The sequence below is a fragment of the Alligator sinensis genome, unplaced genomic scaffold (genome assembly GCF_000455745.1).
Source record: "Alligator sinensis unplaced genomic scaffold, ASM45574v1 scaffold109_1, whole genome shotgun sequence".
In the NCBI taxonomy this organism is placed as follows: Eukaryota; Metazoa; Chordata; order Crocodylia; family Alligatoridae; genus Alligator; species Alligator sinensis.
Genome location: NW_005841852.1, coordinates 1,399,866 through 1,418,196, shown reverse-complemented (window position 1 = coordinate 1,418,196; position 18,331 = coordinate 1,399,866). Strand labels below are relative to the sequence as shown.

The 18,331-nt window shown below is 49.4% G+C and overlaps 1 protein-coding gene across 8 annotated transcripts in view; it reads left to right on the top strand.

Annotated features, from left to right (window-relative positions):
• The window catches only part of CAMK2G (calcium/calmodulin dependent protein kinase II gamma), a 183,496-nt gene that overhangs the window by 69,712 nt on the left and 95,453 nt on the right, over window positions 1-18,331 (top strand). The window lies entirely within an intron of this gene.

The following is an 18,331-nucleotide window of genomic DNA, read 5'->3' as shown; positions in this document are numbered from 1 at the left end:
TGAACCTCATCTGATTGCGTTCAGCCCATAGGACCAACCTGTCAAGGTCATCCTGGATCTTTGTCCTGTCCTCGAACGCGCCTGCTTGTCCCCACAGCTTGGTATCATCTGAAAACTTAATCATTGTCTTTTCACTCCCTCATCCAGGCATAAGCAGAAATGTTTTGATGAGAGATGGAGGGAAATCTGGATGTGTGCAACAGAACTGGGAAGATGCATTTAAATTTACTCTAAGACCTTTAGAGGAGATCTAGAAGATGCAGTTGGTCATTTAGAAGTATCTTCTGAGCTAGCAGATATGCTGCTGCTGATTTTATTAGTAGTAGTAGTAGTATTATTAACCAACTGGAGGTTTGATGTTTGCTCAAGAAATTGGGGAAGTTTGTGGTTCAAGCCCAAAATGATGGTGGTGGGTATCACCCAATTAGTTCAGAGCTCCTTAGAAAGGAAGTTAAAATGGGCAAAGAAAAGCATGAAAGACCTGATGACACGGACTAGTCCCTTATTACAAAATCTATTTGGTAACTTGATTTAGGGATATGAATGGTTAACCAACTAATTTTTTAACCAGTAGGCCGTGATAACCAGTTATAGCTTACCGGTTATTGTTTAGTGCAGTGCAGGGCTCAGTCTGACTTGGGGCAGGGGTGAAGGGAGGCAAGCTGTACAGTTCCCCAACAGCAGGAACTGGAAGGTGGCAGGGAAGTGGGGACTAATACTTAATAACTTGGCTCCATGGATCCTAGTGCAGCTGCTTGCAGCCTCCTTGCTTTAAGCAGTCTGGACTGCATGGTGGGTGGCAGTGCCCTGCTGTTGCTAGGCAGGGGAGCCCCACAGGCTGGGCTAGAGCAGGCCTATGGGGGCCAAGCCAGGGGTTGCCATATAGATTAATCATTTAACCCTTGTAATTACAACAGGTTAAATGGATATTTTTAAAATCTGTATTTCTATCCCTAGTTTGATTTTAGTCTAAAAGCAACTTAGAAGGTATCTTTAGCAGGAGGCACAAATTTACTGTCTTTTGAAACTGGCATGATGACAACAATCCATATGAATTTTTTGCTCTGGTTTGCTTCCTCTTCCAGGCTCTTCCCGTACTTATTCTCAGAAAAGTAATCTAGAATGGAGATGCTATTCCTTTGGCAAAACAAACCTTCTTCAGTAAACCATATAGCCCTGTTACATGAGGAAGACTCTCTCAGGACCCACTTTATATTGGCCAGCTCAGTTGATTCCAGTTGGTTTCAGAAAAACTGAAGGAAATACTAGTAGAAGTTTTCCTTGGTTCTTTAACCTTTTTGGCTCAGATACCAGCTGCTTCCCCAAGCTGGTAAATAGCAGTGTGAAAAGAGTAAGAGCCATTCTTGCAGCTCTTCTCAGTGCAGATAGATTTTTTTTTTTTTTTTTTTTCCTGCAGGGGTGGTTGGATTTAGCAAGGAGAATGGAGGCATCAGAATACACACATAAAATTACTCATCTTGCCTCTAACTGACATTGGGGTAAAGGAATGGATACCAGGCCAAAATATTTTAAGCAGTCTGTTGGTTAAGGGTGCATAGTCTCTTTAAATCTTCTTGGTAAAGAGTGGATCCTTTAGGCAGCTGATGGAAGAGCTTTGGCTGCAAAGCAGTGTTTGTGTTACAGCTGCCTAACGCTGTATTGAAAACCTTTACGTCGCCTGGGAGTGGGAGCTGGTCAGGGCATCCGCAGCTATGTATGAAGCAGGGGGGAGGGGAGTTCATTCTGTGCTGTGTATGAATAGTAGGAATGGCAGCACCTGACTTCTAATCTCTTCCCATGTTCCCCACTCCTTCTCAAGTTCTTGAACCTTAAGGCTGATCATCGTTTCAGGTGTATTGCAAGTTGGTTTTTTTGAGTTGTATTCTGCCTCTGAAAAGCAGGACCACTGTTGGGCAGTTCTCTTCCCTCTGTCTCTTCTTCCCTTTATTACAGGCAGATTAGGCATAGTGAGCTTTTTCAATTTATGTAAATATTCCCAGTGTACAGCTCTAGAGAGGGAGAGAGACTTTCAACCTGTATTATACAATTGTTAAAAACAGAAAGGTGAAAGAGAAAAAGCGTGTGACCCCATGAATGTCGCTGAGGGGAGGAGGTTTCACTCTGGTGATATGAGTGGTGTCATTACTGACAAGTGTTTCATGCTCAGTCCCTGGAGCAAGAGAGGCAGACATGCGCATACATGCTCGCTTGCTCACTCTCCTCTGGCCTGATCTCTCTGTAGAAAAAGCTTCCTAAGAATGCTGGTAATCCTCTTGAAGGCAGTGTGATCTAGTAGCTGAAGCCAGGAGTTGTAATGTACCTGCCAAGATCTTGGCTCTGTCTTTTGTCTTCCCAATACAGTGGTAGGTTTTGGGGTTTTTTTTTTACCAGTCCTGGGAGAAGTTTCTAGCAGTGGCCCATATGTAGCAGGAATCAACCACTTTATTTAGGTTCAAGTCCTGGACTAAACATTTGCCAAATTTCCCTTTTTGAAGTACTCCTGTTCAGTTCTATATTTGTAGCAGGAGGTCCTTAATTTACATTAATAAAGTCAATCTTATTTTTTTTTCCTTTTATAAAAATTGTAAGTAAATAAATAAATAAATAAATGCAAGCAAGCACTTACTTAACAAACCTTGTCAAACCTTTAGAGTGACTGCTAATAAGGCATCTTTTTAGATTAGAGTTGCTCTTTCAGAATAGAAATGCTAAAGGGAAATTAGTGAAACTGTACAGGTTTTTTTTAATTGCCCAAGGAAATCACAATAAGGGCTTCTTTGAAGGCCAGGCAAAGAGACCAACATTAAAGTTACAATTGTAACATGCACAGTGAACCTAAGTGTTGCCTTTCAGTTTTTAATAAGTAATTGCGGGGTCATAATGTGTCCTACTGGAATTGTTCAGAAATAAAAAGATCTAATTTTTATGGCTGGAGAACATTAAGGCTAGGGACAGACATTCAAAAAGCCTGAGCCTGATAAGTAACCTGCCTAGGTTGAACTGATTTGCAAGTGCACAGGCATTCTCTCCGGACTGAAGAAATGCAGTCACATGCCTTCAGCGGCTCAGGCTAGAGCAGTCCTCCCTTCCCTTTTATAGTGCTGAGCTGAGTGGGGGTGTGGCCAGGATGCTGTGACTGGGGAGGGGTTTAAACTGTCACCCTGCCTGCACAGTCCCAGGCTTTTTCCTGCTTGCTGCTCAAGGAGTGTTGCCAGGCCCTAGCTCCTGGCTAGCACTCTAAGGCAAGGTGGGGAGGGAGGACTATTTGTGTGCAGTGCATAAATCTATTGATGTTATTGAGCTTCTCAATCTCCCTTTTCCTGCTTCTTCATACTGTCTGAAAGCCTGATAGGTTAGGGAGCCAGCAGAGAGCTGAGTGATAACAGAGAGTTTACCAGGCCATCAAGAAAATTCCATCTCATTAGTTCAAGCTCTTCTTATGCAGCTTTTTCCAAGGAAGGAAGGGAGAGACGTTACCAGCTGACCTGTTGATTAGCTCCAAAAAGCCCTAAGTGGACACTGTCCTGTCTGCCTTTGTCCTATCCCAGTGAAATTGGATGGACGGAAAGACGGATGGACGCACCCCCTCAGCATTAGCTGGCATACCGCATGCCTAGGGTCTGTGTGGCTGGGGTCCATGCTGTGGGAGATAGTGTGGGAGGAGAATCTCTGCTTGAGTGGCGGGGGCAGGGGGAAGCCAGGCAGACCCTGCTGTGCCTGCAATCTCTGCTGGAGCTCCAGCTAGGGAGCAGAGGGGTGGGGCCAGCCCTGCTCTCTGGAGCAGACAGCCCAGCCCAGGGCTGCAAGGCATCTGGGATGCAGGGGGACTCTGGTTTAACTTGAACCAGGAAGGGGTTTGGGGGGGAACATTGCATAAACCAGTTTGACCAAAATCAGTTAAGTCTGATGCTACATTCAGCCAGGTTCATCTTAAACCAGTTTCAAAATGGCTGAAACTGGTTTATGTGCACTGAACTTCTGTTCTGTTACAGGTTTAAGCCAGTTTCTGATCACTTAAACCAGTTTGTGTAATTCATAGATTCATAGATGTTAGGGTCGGAAGGGACCTCAATAGATCATCGAGTCCGACCCCCTAGTCTAGAATGCATGTTGCATTATACTTAAAATGTAAGTGTTTAGCACTTGTTTAGGAAGAAGGTACTCTTTAATTTAGTAGGAAAGAAAATAGTGAAATCCAGTGGTTAGAAACTGAAGCTAGACAAATTGAGACAAAAAATAAGTGTAAATTTTAGAGTGGGGTTATAACATTTGTAAAATTTAACTTAAAGATGTTCTCCATCATTTGGAATCTTTAACTAGGACCTGGATATCTCTTTAAAAGATATTCTGTGGTTCAGACACATTACAGGGTTGATATAGAAATTACTGAGTTGGATGTTCTGGCTTATTTTGCAGAAGGTCAGACTAGATTATCCCTTAACAGTCCCTTCTGGGTTTAAAACATATCAGTTGCTCAGACTTATGTCAGACTGCATTGCTTCGCTTCTATTAGCGTTGGGTTTACTATTGCTGTGGATTAGGGGGTGGAGGAATGAATACTTCCTCACTTGACAGATGGCTTGTGAAAATCTGAAGTTTGATCTCTGGAAAAAGTGACTAGCCTTACAAACTGTTGATAAGACAGAGATCTGAACACATGGCTACCTTTCATCACTTCTGGTAATGCTACGAGTTAGGTTAGCAAATCAGTGCAGCTTAGGAACATTTTAAGATTCCCAAATCCCTGTTTTGGGTTTTTTTTCATACGGTATATACCTTATGTTCTGAAGCTGATTGCTCTGCCTATTCTTTTTTTCAATATCTTGCCTTGCTTTTACAATCTAGGTCTACTGTGTTTGTGACTACAACAAAAAAACAAGGAAGAAAGTGTTGACTGATTTTTAATCTCTTGGATCAGAAATTTAAATCAACTTTTCAGTTTGTGGTTCAGTTACTTTCTAAAAGTGGTGTTCTGATTGACATAACTGTAAAAACACACAGACTTGCAACTGAATAGGGCCATTACTCTATATTTGGCATGTCTTGCTGCCTGGAAGAGGGTACACTGTGTGTGCATTTAATCAATTGTGTAGCTTTAGTATTTTCATATTCTAACTATTAAGCACATTAGAAAATGGTGAATGATATATTGGTCACTTCTTAGGTAATTATTTTGCTTGTGACTTGTGTGAAGCAGTAGTTGTATTTAATTTGGTAACTGGAATATAGTCCTAGTGTGCTAAATGGTGGTGTCTCCTGAATTCTGAACTCTGCTCCCAGTTATGTTATCTGTAGGGACCTACCTAATTTGTGGTGGCTGCCTCCAGATTTTGTGGTCCCAGTGCGGCACAGGTCAACATTTTTGTGGCAGAGTGCAGGGTGGGGGCATGCCTCAGGCCGAGGGACCCCAAAAGTCCTACCCCTCCGTGGGATTGACAGATGGCCCTGAGCAGGACTTCTGGGGCCCCTCAGCCAGAGGCATGGGGCCTGCTGCACTCTGCTGCACCTAGCTCTCCCCTCCCCCCCAAACTCCCCCCGTGCTTCAGGACAGGCTTCTTGCCTCTGTTTGCAGCTCTCTTTTTCTTTCCTCTCCTTTCCCTACTTCCATTTGCTGGCCATTTTCCTACTTGTTTGTAGTCCCTAAGTATTTTTGTGGGGACTGGGCTTCTTCATGGGGGACCTACCAAATTCAGAGTTTTTATGGAGTAGCAAATTTGGTAGGTCCCCAGTTATCTGTCTTGGACCTAGTAGTACATCCCCTGGGTCTTTCCCAGGATCAAGGCCTTAAAACAGGACATGATCCATGTGATGGTGGGGTCCTCCAGGAGGGCCGTGATCTCCTTAAGGACCCCTTCCTCTGTGCCAAGTCAGCCCAAGGGCACCCTCTAATTCTCGCCCACCACGTCTTTGCTGTTAGATAAGGTTGGGAGGCTGCCTTACGTCTTCTTGGACACGGTTCATTGTGACCTCCCGGACTCTTCGTGGGTCCCTCTCTACAATGGGTGCTTCGAGGGCACCCTAGCCTTAGGGGCTATGCGTGGCTCCAAACACCCCTTATACCATGCCCCAAGCCTCGCAGTAGGAATAGATGTTGGTCTGTCACATATACACTCGCCCTCTCCGGGGCCTTCTCTTGCACTGCTGCCCCCTTCTCCAGGGCTCGCCACACCTGCACTGAGGCTTCTCAATAGTGCCCCTCCTGGGGCTGGGGTCTATGTACCCCGTACGTCACGCCCTTACTGGCGGGTCCCCACACTACTGTGGGCCCCCTACGAGGCCTCCTCCAACTCCTAATAACCTCACCCAAAGCACCGGTAATAAACAACAACAAAGCAAAACACAGGCCCCTAGGCTACAACATAACTTAAAGCCGCCCAGCTAAATCACATGGCTCAGACATCCTAGAGCTGCCATCCTTTACCCCAGCTTGAGCTGTACCTGCGTTCAGGCTTCTCCTTGTATCACTGCCCCAGGAGCTCCTCTCTCTCTGGCTGCTGGCAGGGGACTGCCCTGGCCTTAACTTCTGGGCTTTATAAGAGCCGGTCCTTGCCCCTTCCAGCCAGCTGACCGCTGGCAGGTGTGGGTCGTTTGCTGCCTCCAGTTGCCCTGGCAACCTGCAGGTGGGCTCCTTATTCCCTGCTAGGGCTTTCCCTCTAGCAGTTTCTCCTCTTTAGGAGCAGGGCACCTCCGTGCTCTGCGACACACCTCCCCCCTTAAGATCAGACTCACCGAGGCAGATCTTCATTCCTGTTCGATGTTGCCAGATTCGGTGTCTCTTCTTGGCCTTTCTTCTGGTACCCAGTGACTCAAATTCTGGAGGCGGAGGTTTTTAGGCACCTCCTCCTGGCCTTTTACCCAGGGCGCACCACATGGGACTTCTTGGGAGTTACCCTGCCACAGGTAGTCCCCCCACATTAGCCATCCCTGGTAGGGTGCAATTCAGGCCTACCTTCTTTTCTTCCCCAGCCCCTTCAACTTGATGAGACAGCCTCCTCTCTCTTCCTGGGAGAGCTACCTCCTACTGCTCAGGGCATTTTTTCCCTCTTACTCCTCATGTGCCCCCGACCTCCTCTTCTTTGGGCCCCTTGTAAAGAGTCCCTTCTTCCTGAGGTTTCTTGCCAGTCCATGAGCCTTCCCCAAAGCTCCCACTGCACCCTCAGTGCTTGCTGGGCATTTTCCCCCCTCCAAAATTCTATCTTTCCTTGGCCTGTAGGTCTCCCACCAGGTCCTGTATACGCCTTCACAAAGGCTACTCCCCCGACTCTGGCTTCCACCATTTTTCTCAGGGTCCACCATTTGACTTGCCCTGGGAGGTTACTAACATAAACACAGGGCCTCCTTCCTCCCCTTTGTTCTTTCTCCGACCGGATTACCTTTGTTGTTGAGGGCCCCTCTACCTCCTTAAGTTGGCCTGTAGCCTGCGTCCGGTTCAGTCTGTGCTGTTGTGCAGGGCTGGATATCTCGTCCTTAGGGTGGAGCTTGAGACGTCCTTATCCTCCCCGCTTAAGTTCCCTAGGGTTTTGGCCCCTTCTTTCCATCTCAGGCCCTTGCACCCTTTCTTTACTACGGGCTTCTGCCACCCTCTCCCCTTTGGAAGCTGTACCTGTTCTACTACATACCAGAGCCTGTGCCATCTTTGGACTCTGGTCTTTTTGTCTTAGCAGTCCTCCCTTTTTAGTGTGACCAGGGTAGCTTAGGTCATCGTTCTTATTTCTCTCACTGACCTGCTCACTGTCTTGCACAGCTATCATATCCCCCTTATCTACCTTCATCTGTTGCATCTGTTTTAGAACTGTCAGTACCCCAGCATCATACCTGCTGGCGAGTTTTTCTAATTTTTCCCTCAAGCCGTTCAGTCCTTCTGCATACTGGTTTGCTCAGGGACTCCACTTCTGCTCAAGGTACTTGATAACTTTCGGGATACTCTCTTCCCCCATTGTTGCCGCATCTGTCTCGGGAGGTCCCTCCGTCATTTACTCTTTTCTTGCTGCTCTATTCCCCTCTCCTTCTTAGAGCCTCCTAGCCTAGTATTCTTGTGGGGTTCTTGGTCTTCTTGGACCTTCAAGTGTATGGTCCATGTCATCTCTACCCATCTCTCAGACTCTAACAAAATTCCTTTCAAGGTTTCCAGCTCTTGCAACTTCTCCTGGTACTCGGTGTTAGCCCTGGATGTATATTTCTCCAATTGCAAGTCTATTGCAATTAGTCTCTCTCTCTGCATTTGAGCAACCTGTCCCAGTTGCTGCTTGAAGTCCGCTTGTAATGTCATCTCCCTGGCTGTGCTCTCTTCTAAAAGGGTCCTCAGGGACTGCATCTCTTTCCCCAGGTGGTCCTTTTTCTTTTTCCACCTCTTGCCACTGAGCCCGCAACTCTATGTACTCCTTTGTCCTGTCTCTTAGCTCTGTTTTGAGCGACTGCTTCTGCTCCTGTAGTGCCTCATGATTTGCCATATATTCTTTCACTTTCTCCATTTCTTTTGTTATCACTTTCCTGGTCTCTTCTGCCTGGGTATGGCTCTCTGTAAGCTTTTCCCTCAGCTCTCCAACCAGGTGTTCAGCCTGGCCACACCGCTCTTGCCAGTTCTCCAGGTCCTCGTGCAGGCTTTCTATCTGTTCCGCTTGACTATGGATTTCTTTCTGGAGGGCTCCTATGAGGCTCTTTGATATCTCTAGCTTCTGTATTACCTCCTTTTGTTCTCCTGTTTGGTCCATACGGGACTCAGGAGACTTCCTCCTCCACTCAGCCATCTCCTCCTGCATCTCTTGCAACTTCTCTTTTTGGCCTCCTCTGTCATGAGCCATTCCAGCGCTCGAGTCTTTTCTGCTGCTGCAATCGAGTGCTTTATCTCCTTAGACCCGCCTTCTTTCTTCCCAGGTTATGCTCGCAGCTCTAAAGCGGCCACTTTTGCCGCGGCTTGCTCCTTCTGTGACCTCATCATTTTTAACTCCAGCTCTAGACGGGCAGCTTTTTCCTCTGCCTCGTCCACTCGCAACTGCCAGGTGAAGGCTTCTTGCCACCTGCCTCCTAGAGCTGCTATTTCTGCCATAGTTCTTTTTTTTTTTTTCTCTAGACCTGACCCAACGTCTTCTCTTCTATAATTTCGACTGGCAGTCTTGTCTCTGATCTGGGCTTATCTTCTCAAGCCCCAATCTCACTGCCTCGCCTTTCTTTATATTTGTTCTAGCCCTAAAGTTCGTTCCCCTTCTCAGGGACACGGGTTCCTTCCCCGTGCACGGCCTTATATTCCCGGCCAATGCACCATTTGTCACGGCGGGGTCCTGCAGGAGGCTGTGATCTCCTTAAGGCCCCCTTCCTCTGTGCCAAGTCAGCCCAAGGGCACCCTCTAATTCTCGCCCACCACGTCTTTGCTGTTCCAACATATTAGGGAGGCTGCCTTACGTCTTCTTGGACACAGTTACTTCTGGCCCCACAAACTCCCGGACTCTTTGTGGGTCCCTCTCTACGATGGGTGCTTCAAGGGCACCCTAGCCCTAGGGGCTATGCATGGCTCCAACCACCCCTTATACCACGCCCCAAGCCTCGCAGTTGGAATAGATGTTGGTCTGTTACACATACACTCGCCCTCTTCAGGGCCTTCTTTTGCACTGCTGCCCCCTTCTCCGGGGCTCGCCACGCCCACACTGGGTCTTCTCAATAGTGCCCCCTCTCCAGGAGCTCCTCTCTCTCTGGCTGCTGGCAGGGGACTGCCCTGGCCTTAACTTCTGGGCTTTATAAGAGCCGGTCCTTGCCCCTTCCAGCCAGCTGACCGCTGGCAGGTGTGGGTCGTTTGCTGCCTCCAGTTGCCCTGGCAACCTGCAGGTGGGCTCCTTATTCCCTGCTAGGGCTTTCCCTCTAACCTCGGTGCTCTGCGACAATCCATTTTCCATATTTTTACAAAACTTCTTTTACAAAAAAACCCTGCTGTTGTGGTTCAGTGGTAGAATCCTTGTCTGCCATCTGCGAGACCTGAGTTGAGTTCCTGGAGATGCACATAACAGCCATCAAGTTACCAAATTTCCAGACTTGGTCTGGCCTTTGGATTCCGTCTCAATGGTCTAAAGTGGGGATGGGAGGTCTGGGCAGCCTCCACTCCTCTATATTCCTGCCTAGTTGTACACGTCAAAGGTCCTGGTGACATCTCGTGTATTCACCATGATACAGAAGGATCAACAATTGCTTACTAATAAAACTTGATTGAAAAAGTCTATGTCCTGCCTTGCCTTGGTTCTTTTTTTTTATATATAGGAAAATGAGCAGCTTGTAAACCAAACCAAACCAGACCATGGAGTCGGTGCATTTATTAGGGGTGCACCAATAGAGATTTTTTGGGTGATAGCTGATTTTTAAGGAGACATATTGGTCGATACCGATCCAATTTCTGATACGCAGCCTGGCAGCTTGAAGAGCAGTGTCCAGCCAGTAAGTCTGTTGTGGGGAGGGGGGGAAAGGGCAAGTGGGAACAGATTTATGCTCCTGCGGTGGGAGGGAGGGGGGCAGGCGCAGGTGCTGCTGGGATGGGATGGAGCTGCAGCTCATCTGGGGGGCATGGAGGGGAGGGAACTGCTCCTGCCACTACTTGCACCCCAAGAGGGCATGGGGGCATTTGTCACTGGATCTGCATGCAGGGCAGGGCAGTCTGCACCTGAGCCGGGGCTGGGCTGTGCTTGGGGTGGGCAGAGATGGTGCTGGGAGGGGAGCCACGCCTGGGGGGGTGTGCAGCTGCAGCCACCCCAAAATTTGCCATAGCCCCCCAACACCCACTCCCAGCACTGCCACCTGCCCTTACCCAAGCGGACCCTGGCCCATTACCTCCAGGAAGAGCCCAGTTCATCCCTGGCCCCAGCCCGCAGTAGCAGCCTGCCCTTGCCCCACGTAAATCCAGGGGCAAAAGCCCCCTGTGCCCTACCAGGGTGCACGCAGCGATGGGAACTGCACGCCCTGGACAAGCTGCAGCTCTGTCCTGTTCCCTGCGCCACTCCTTCCCTCACCACAGGGGCCTTGATCTGCCCCCCCCCCCCCCCAGCTCTCTCCTCCCCTTCCACCACAACAGTCTTACCAGCTGCATGCAGCTCTCCAAGCTGCCAGGTTGCGCTCCTTGTCACCTACATGCTGCACTGTGGCTGCACGCATGCACAGGGCATTTATTGGCCACGTTATTAGCCACATCAGGCAAAAAAGCCGATTTCCAATGCAGTCAATTTTCTTTATATTGATGCCGATCTGATATCGGACCAGTGTATCCATGTGCCTCTAGTATTTATTTATTTAATCCAAGACCACTTTGAATTTCAGCCCCTTTTCCCCCGCCCCCCTCCCCGTAACTGTATTCTATACATGGAAAATTTATAAAAATTTGGTATACTTTTGCATGTATAGAGTCTAATGTGTGGAAGGTTGTCTTAAATTAATTCCCACCCCCACCACTATCACATGGAAAGCAGCAGCAGAGGGTGAGGGGCCAGTGACTCCCAGTGCCTGCCCCCCCCCCCCCCCCCCCACCATGTGACTGTGACTGCCTGCCTGCCTGCCTACTCCCTACAGCCTGCCCCTGGGCCCCTTGCTTCCTATGCCTGATCCATACTGCTTCCTCCTCTACCAAAGGAGCCACTGTTGCCCAAAGCTAAAGCTGAACAGCTGTCTGACCTGAATCATAAAATCAGAAACTTAGGGTTGAAAAGGACCTCAGGAAGTCATCTATTCCAACCCCCTGCAGGACTGTCCCTAATTAGATTAGCCAGCCAAAGCTTTGTCTAGCTGAGCTGGTACTCGAATATAAGACAAGGCTTTGAAAAACCTAAGAAAAACCTCATGTTGGATTTGAGTAAATGCAGTATTTGGGATTTAATTTTAAATTTAAAAAGTATGTTATAAGCAACAAAACACCTAATTGAATTAAAGATGCAAATTATTTAAGGGAAAAAAAATCCAATATTTTATCAGACTAAGAAAAAATAGAATGGGCATAAAACTCAATAAATGTGCCATAAGGAACAACCTTAAATTACAGCACATAGGAGTAGATTAGATAGGACTAGAAGAGCCTCTTCACCTCTGAAAGTAGGAGATGGAGTCCTCTATGCCAAGGGCTACTTGGAAATTAAGAGTAATTTAAAAGGTATTTTTGATGAGGGGCCCCTTCTCAAGTCACGAGTTACAGGGTGCCCTAGTGTCATCTGGAATGCAGTTGGTTATCCTCCAGAGCCCACTGAGTCAACGGCAGGGAACCTACCCTGTCTGACCTTTCTGTGCTTGTTCGTTGAACGAGGCTTACGTTGTCAGGGACTGGGGCAGCCACATGCAGTCTGAGTGCACTTTCTCTCTCCAAGTTGTGCTTGAGTTTGCCTGTTATGTTCCCTTGGCAACAGAGCATGGTGGAATGTTTTCCCCCTGACCAGAAATAGTTTCCTGTACCTTGTGATTACAGTGCTGTACTCCTTCCTTGGTCTGAAGCCAGCCTGCGTGTGCTGGGGGATGTAGGGCTTGAGGTCATGGCCCCTTGTCACAAGCTCTGGTGAATATGCTGTCATAATTGCTAGCCTGCCCTCCAGTCCCCTGCTCTTCTCCCTCTTCAGGAAGGTCTAAGGTTTCAGGGGAGCAATTGCTCTTGATATATGTCTCCTGTGGCGTTTTGGTGGTTATGTCATGATGTCTGGGGCTGCACTCCTGTCAGCTGTCTGTTCTGGCTGTCAGGGCTCTGTGGCTGAATAGCACGCGGTGATGTCTTGCCTCTCCTTCCCCCTTTTGCTCAGCTGTTTTGCTGCCCTTGTGTGTAGGAGCAGACTCACCGAATTTAACTTGTTCTCAAGGGCAGTGTCATCTGTGCAAGCTTCAGGATCCACCACTGTGGGAGGCTGAAATGGAGTTGGGAGGGCACGTGGAGAATATGCAGTACCCACTGACAGGGAAGGAGGTGCAGGGTCCACAGTTTATCTTCAGTTCTGGCAAGTAGATCCCCTAGTGATTTGTAGCTAGTAAGAAGTAGAGGAGCACTGATATATCGGATTGGCACCGATTAATTGCCGCGTGCATGCACGCAGCCAGGAATGTATCTCGGTAGCTTGGAGAGCAGCATCCTGCTGGTAAGTCTGCGGGGGGATGGAGTGTGGAGGGGTGGAGGTGCAGATTGAGGCCCCCATGGTGAGGGAGGGAGTGGGACAAGGGCAGGGGCAGGCACTGCCCGGCCAGGATGGTGAATGCAACCCTAGGGCTAAGTAGGATGGAGCCACAACTGGGTGGGGAGAGGGGGTGGCTCCCTGCTGCTGTGCATACCCCTGGGGGAGGCATGGGGGCATGTACCACCCCCACCCAGATTTGTGTGTGGGGAAAGGATGGGCTGTGGGCTCAGGGCCAGGGGCTGTGCCAGCCCCTTCCCAGCAGTGGGGCTGGGCCAGGGCTGCGCTCAGGTTGGGTGGGCTCAGCTGCGCAGGGCGGGCAGCAGCACTGAAAGGGGTGGCACTGGGGGAGCTTGGGGGCTATAGCCAACCCAAAATTCCCTGTGTACCCCCTGTAGCCACCCTTCCCAGCACCACTGCCTCCCACACTGCACAAGTGCCCAGCCCAGCCCTACCACTGGGAAGAGACTGGTGCAGTCCCTGGCCCTGAGCCCGCAGTGGGCAGCCCCCCCACAAAGTGGGGGGGGGGGGGGAAGGGGCACATGCCCCCCATGGCTCCTTTGGGGGTGCATGCAGTGCTGGGGAGCTGCCTACCCCCTGGACAAGCCACCCGCAGCTCCATCTGGCTCCCTGCCCCGGGGTTGCATTTACTGACCTGGCTGGGCAGTGCCTGCCCCTGCTCTACTCCCTCACTGTGAGGGCCTCGATCTGTCCCCTGCCCCCTCACTCCCCACTGCCCCGCTTTCTCTCTTCCCCTCCCTCCACTCCCAACAGACTTACCGGCAGGATGTTGCTCTCCACACTGCCCAGCTGTGTTCCTGTAAATTGGCTATTGGATTGGTATCGGCTGATATGGCTGATTTAAGAATTAGCTATCGGTGTCAGCCAAGAAAATCTTTATCTGTGCATCCCTAGTAAGAAGGGGTGCCTAGTTCATTACTCTGCTGCTGTTCAAATGGCGTGTGGTACCCTGCATGTGAAATCCTAGGGGAGTCTCCAAAGATTATGAAGGGGCCTTCTTCACAGAGAGCTTGGACTGCATTGTCCTTTGTGCATGTTACAGTCCTTCTGTACCATCCACTTAGGCAGCCTGAAATGTGTCTTGGTTCCCACTGCATCTAATGATTTGTGGTTCTTCAGAATTTCAGGCCCTTAACTATTAAGCCTTGCTGCTCTTCAGAAATGTATTATCTTTATAGAATCATAGAAAATTAGGATTAGAAGGGACCTCAGGAGGTCATCTGGTCCAATGCCCTGCTCAAAGCAGGACCATCCCCAAGCAGATCAGTGTAGCCAGGGCTTTGTCTGTCTGGGGCCTTAAAAATGTCTAAGGATGGAGATTCCACAACTTCTCTGTGTAGCCTGTTCCAGTGCTTTACTGCCCTCCTCATGAGAAAGTTATCGCCCACCAGAATTCTTGCCTTTGGCATAGACAGGTATTTCAGGTCACAATCTACCTCTTAGGAGCCTCTTCTAATAATTGTTTACAGGCAACCACTGGCGTACATGCCAGAGCGTGGCACAGAAAGGCATTTTGCCGGAAGGAAAGGGGCCGGGGTTGCTCTGTCACAGCAAGGATTGGGCCCCTTGCAGTTTCCTCACTGTCCGCCCTTGGCATACCAACATCTTACAAGTCAAGGTTGTGGGTGTTTTTGGTTTGCTGCCCAAAAACCTTGTTGACCCCTGGTTTACAATGTCTTTTAGGTTATTTACCTCCTGATATTTAGTTCCTTTCTGAGTTGCAGTCTGGTAACAATGGACTTTTTTTTTACCTAGTGAATTGCTACAAGGAATTGTGGGTGGAACTGTACAGAGCTTGCCTATCTCATTTTTAGGGGACTTTGCCTTATTTAATTGGTTTCTGCTTCTTATAAAGCTTACACCATGTCAGACTGGGGCTTAAGTGTTCTCCTGTCTCTCCCACTGCACAGAATTTTGGGTAGCTTTGAACTGAAACAGTGCTGTGGCCTGAGTTCATGCTAAATTCCTACTTCCCCTTGTGTAAAATGTAATTTAAGCCTTCCAGGGTACCTGGACTGAGTGCACAGCTTGCAGCATGCTCTGTTACCTCGCAGCTGTTTTGCATGTCTTTTGTTGTGAGGGATGCCACTGAAGGGAAAGCCAAACCAACCTTTTTTCAGCAATGCAGGCAAAAGACCAGGGCACTGCACCAAGGCCTTGAGGGTCTAGAGCAGTTGTTCTCAACCAGCGTGCCCTGGTACCTGGCACCTACAGGTACCCTGAGATCCTTTCAGGGGTGCCATGTAATGTTAGCACTGTTAGGTGTGGAAACTATTCACAAGGTCAACTTGCAGATTTCAAATTGGAATCCATAGTTCTAAAAACATCCTGACCTGGTATGGGCTTTTTTAGTGCTTTACAACAGAATTGCTCTATTTTTCCAGTCAAGAAAACAAGTGAAAAGCAAGAGCTGGCACTTTCCAAGTGATGCCTCGGGTCTAACAAGGGATGACTTGAGCCTAAGAAGGTTGAGAACAACTTATCTAGAGCTTCTCCAGGCCTTTCTGCTCCTTTGCTTTGGGGTGATTCTGCAATAAAAGAGGAAGAGTGCAATTTAGTTTACTAACACTGAGATAGGGTGAGAGATGATGGGGAATAGCCTTCCCTCCCCTGCCCTCAACTGCTATAGAGGAGGATGTGAGCATATCTGATCTTGTATCAAATGTTAATCAAGACATTTTCTACACTGGAGCAATAGGAAAACAAAGACAAAAACCCTACTGCAGCTTGAGCAGTCCCTGCTCCCAGTCTCGGAGAGCACCTTCTGAGCCTAATCTTGTCTTACTGCAGTGCTTCCCAAAGTTTTATTCAACATGACCCCACTTCCTCAGCATGACCCCTCACTTCCAGCTCACAGCCCTCAACCCCCCAAAATGCCTCTCACTCCCAGCCCACAGTCCATCACCCTCCTAGGAGCCCCAGGGCCAGGGCCTGCAGTGCCCAAGCCCTGGCTGCCACCAGTGGGAGGAAGCAGCTGCTGCGATAGGGCAGAGCATGGAGCCTGGCTCCCTCTAAACTGAGGTGCTTCCTGCCAGCCTGGCAGTAACAGGGTCACAGCCACACCTACCCACTGCTGTTACCGCACCTCGCCTTGGCAGCCATGGCAGTGCGGCATTCCCTCCCGTGCCAGGTCCCAGTCACTGGGCTGCAGAGGTGCCTGCTGCTCAGAGCTGGTCCAACCCAGCTGCAGCCCCACGCCCCACTGTGGGTACAGAAATCTTGGGGGGGGGGGCAGAGGGGCACATGCCTCCTCTGCCACATCACGTTGGACCCCTGTCACCCTCTGTCACATTGCCTTAGCCTCCCTGCCCCTCCAACACATTGCCACTGCCCTCCAGATCCCTGTTTATTGTGACCCCGTCCGCTGATGTTGTCATGACCCACAGTTTGGAAACCGCTGTTTCACTGGCTATGTTTGCATCTGTGGAAAGAAACTGTTACCCAAAGGTTTCCTGATGCAACAGAACTGGGAGGTGGGGAGTGAAGGAAGGACTGAAGGAGTGGGAGGGAGATAAATTGGCTCTGGTAGAACATAGCATTTTGGCCTTGCAAAAGTACATTGACTGTGGGGTGCTTAGAGTATGCTGCAGTCTTGCCACCGAGTATACCATTGCTGTCCAACAGTCTAGGCCCTGCTGTTCATGTTATGCATGTGCCCACAAGGAAGGCTTGTATCTCTGAGTTGGGTGCAGAGGAGTGTGTGGTTTCTGTGGAGGAACCCTGCTCCAGCATCCTCCTCACTCTGGGGCTAGTCTGGTCTGCCCTCCCCCCCCCCCAGCCCCCATATGTCTATCACTCGGTTGCTAGGCAACTAACTGTGCCTGCCTGTAAGGGCAGGTGACCTGGGCTGGGGACATTCCTAGGGGAGGGGAGAACCTGCTCCTCTTGTCAGTTTCTTACCTCTGTAGGTCATGTGACTAGTTCTCTCACCTGTCTGTCAGCCTGGTTGCCTGGGTTACCCTAGCCCCTATGGTTTGGGCACTTACTTCATGGCAAGGGGGCAGGGGCCCACACCACTTAGGTGACCAGTATTACTTTTTAAACTGATTTGGTTAGCATCAGGAACACCTGCCTGATTTGGACCTGGAAAGTGAGGTCACTTGAAAGCACCAGGCATCAGCCAACGGGACTGCTTCTAGTGGGAACTTAGTGGTGAGGTCATAACAAGGATATATAGGGTCCCTTCTTCCTGGAAGAGAGAGAGCCATTTTGGAACGCATAAAAAGAGCTCCCATGCTGGAGCCCTAGGCTCCTGGCAGGGGGAAGAGCAGCTAAACAGCTGCCACTCACTCCCTCTCTCTGGTAACTGGACACAATGAACTGCCTGCCTCCAGAGGATAACAACCAGGCTCTGGATGATACTTGTGAGTAAGCTACTTGAAACCAATCTAGAGATATAGCTTGCAGTACAGCAGATGTTTTTGCTTTAAGGTTATTCTTTGATATTGCTCTATCCTGTACCCTACTCCAAACCTACTGCCTGTAATCAATAAAGTTCTCCATCATTCTAAGCATGGCAAACTGGCTGGGAGAGGGAGAGGGGCGTGCCTAGTGGTGCTCCAGGCCGAGGAAAGCACCCCAAGTTCTTGCAGCAGGTCGAGCATCCTCAAGGTCTACAAGGCCTGTGTATCCCAGGGGGCACAGGGCCGTACACAGACTGAGACTCCTGGGTGGTGGCAGCAGTGACCCCAGGCTCATGGGTGTACTTCAGGAAGGGAGTCACTGGTCATGAGGCGCCCCAGGGAGGCACTTGGAGCCTGGCAGGTGCAGTGAAGTGGGTGGCTCAGCACAGGAGTGTCCCCTACTGGCCCACCACAGTTTCCACTTAATCTGCTGAAGATACATAGTAGGATAAGGGGAGAGCGGAGCCAGAAGTGTTGTGTTCCTCTTGTGTTGGTGGGAATGGGGGAAGGAAGGACAAGTTGGATTGCTCCAGGGTTATGTCTTCCTGAGAGATCTAGGATTTAGCTGCTGTTGTGGCTACTTCTGCTGTCTGGGTCTTTCAGATACTCTTAGCAAAGCTGTTCTTGCTTCTTACCTTCTTGTGAGAAACCCTCTCACGTGAGAAGATGACTAAGTGCCAGGACTCAGTCACCAGTACAGTGACAAATCCCTTCTTTGTATTTGTCAGTGACTGGAAGCAGGGGGTTACCTGGCAAACATGGATAGAGGGTGCTCTCTCTTGCTCTCAGTTCTTT